The sequence below is a fragment of the Macrotis lagotis genome, chromosome 1 (genome assembly GCF_037893015.1).
Source record: "Macrotis lagotis isolate mMagLag1 chromosome 1, bilby.v1.9.chrom.fasta, whole genome shotgun sequence".
Lineage (NCBI taxonomy): Eukaryota > Metazoa > Chordata > Mammalia > Peramelemorphia > Peramelidae > Macrotis > Macrotis lagotis.
In genome coordinates this window covers 842571179-842573583 of record NC_133658.1, presented here as the reverse complement: position 1 = coordinate 842573583, position 2405 = coordinate 842571179, and the positions used below count along the sequence as shown (strand labels likewise).

General features: G+C 37.4%; 1 pseudogene; it reads right to left on the bottom strand.

Annotated features, from left to right (window-relative positions):
• Nucleotides 1-304: 304 nt before the first annotated feature.
• LOC141490431 (olfactory receptor 56B1-like) lies at nucleotides 305-1263 on the bottom strand (annotated as a pseudogene).
• Nucleotides 1264-2405: the final 1142 nt, after the last annotated feature.

Below are 2405 nucleotides of genomic sequence, written 5' to 3'. Positions count from 1 at the left end.
TACACTGTTCATTAAAATCCAAGAGAGATCATTTATATTCTTCCAAGGCATTCTCTAGTGGTCGGAATATCTCAAGATTTGTGATAAAATTCTTTCTATCATTAGAATTCCCTTGGTTTTTAATGATATAGTAGCAGAAATAAATCTCAATAATTAGAAAATACTCTGATGTTATAACAAACTGTTGTGGGACATTAAAACTATTACATAGTAAAAAAAATCCAACTGGTCCTCAATTGTTCTGGAGGAATGGTAGATTGTACACAATTAAAGTGTGACCCCAGGAAGCTTGGTTGCTTTTGACTCATTTGTTGTTTTTGACTGGCAGAAGTCACTTCTGGAAGCCCCAACAGGTCCTGGGTCCTAAATTTATACACTACAGGGTTGAGGTCTGTGGGGATGACATTGTGTTACACATTGAAGAGCACTGGAATCAAGAGGTACTTTTTCTCTGCCAGGTGGGTGACAAAAATTACTACAATCGCAGTATAGAAGGAGAAGATGAAGATGAGTTTGGAGCTGCAGGTGCTGAGGGCTTTGTATGCAGCTTCTGCAGAATTCAACTTCAACACAGACCAGAAAATCAACATATAGGAAAGGATGATCATGGTTAAGTCCCCTCCCATTATCAACAAGGCTGGAATCATCTGGCAAATGCTGTTGGGTCTCCTGTCATCACAGGACAAGTTGGTGACCCCCAAGTTGGAGCACATGAAGTGTTTAATCTCATTTGAGGAGTAGTAATCTCTCTGATAAACCAATACAGGTACTGGGATAATACCAAGTCCATTTCTGAGCAACATGAATACATTGATTTTTGAAGACAAAAGAATCTGTGATGACAGTGGGATAGTGGAGGGGATGGCAAATAGTCACATGTCTGTCAAGAGTCATACAAAGGAAGATCCCTGACTCCATGCATATAAAGCCATGTATGGCATAGATCTGAGCAAAGCACTCAGGGAGGCTGATGGCCTTGGCATCAAACCAGAAGATGGCTAATATCTTGGGCATGATGGTAGTGGTCAGATCTATGTTCACTACAGATAGAATACTTAGGAATTGGTACATGGACTGATGCAATTTGGGTTCCTTTTAGATAGTGATGAAGATGAACAGATTGGCACTGATGACTGAGAAGTAGAGCTATTTTAACGGTAGAGATAGCCAATGTTGCCAAGTATGGATTCCGGGGAGTCCCATAAGGATGAATTCTGTGACTTGGAAATGGGAGCCATTGAGGAGTCTTGCAGATGGAGCCATTATTCTCTAAGAAGAAAATTTCTCCAGAATCATTTAATATAAAATAGATTTTCTATCATTGTGTCCATTTGCAGTATTTGTCCGTTTGTAGTATTTCAAAATGCATGCACAGATTTTTAGTAATGGAATCCCTGTTCCATCTAACTGGAACGTGAATAGAAATGAGTCAAGGCTTAGTCTTTCTTTCCTCCTTTTTCTTCTCCTTCATTCTGACCTACTTCCTTTAGCTATCTTCCATAAAAGAGGTACATACATTCACTCACCCATACCCTCTTCCTGATTTACTTTGAATAATATTTTTATCTTAGCCATTCAAGCTGGTCAGAATCTGAAATTGTTCAACCCGCTTCTGAATATGGTTCTATGAAAACATGTTCCAAGTGAGAACATAAGAGATCCCATCCCACCCCATGCTCTGCCCCTATCACTTATAGTGCCATCTTTGTTCTCAGTGGATTTTCTCCTTTTCTTTGGTGCATTTTAGATTTAGATCAGAGGGCACAGGATACCATTCCATAATTCAGGGTCTTCAGAATCCCAATTATATGGTGTCCCTCTATAGTGAGAGGTTCCTACAATCTTCCTTCAAGCTGTCTTAGTTCATACCATTAGTATTACTTTTGTCTTAGTCAAAACATTACATTTAACAAGCAGAATTCATTGATATTCTTTTATGGCCCTAAATTTTCCTAGATCACCTGGTTTATATTTTTTCTATAACTTCTATTATCCCCAAATTGACATGAAACTTGTTTGTGCATTTATTGCACTACTCCATTCTCAAATGGTAATGGGGTCATATTTTATTATTTTTATTATTTAATCATGTAGGTGAGTGACATAATGCATTAGAGCTCTGGATTTGGTATCAAAAAGAGTAAGTTCAAATGCATCCTCAGAAACCTTCAAGTTGAGTGAACCTAGTCAAGCCACTTTAACTCTCTTAGCCTCAGTTTCCTTATCTGAAAAATAGAGATGATCAAAAAAGTACTTATCTCTCATGGTGGCAGAGCAGAACAAATAAGATAGCATATAGAAATCATTTCACAACATTTTAAACTAGCTGTTATGCCAAGATCATTTAAGATTTGGTATAAACTAAATATAATTATTTATTGAATTGAATTAAATTAGTCATAGTC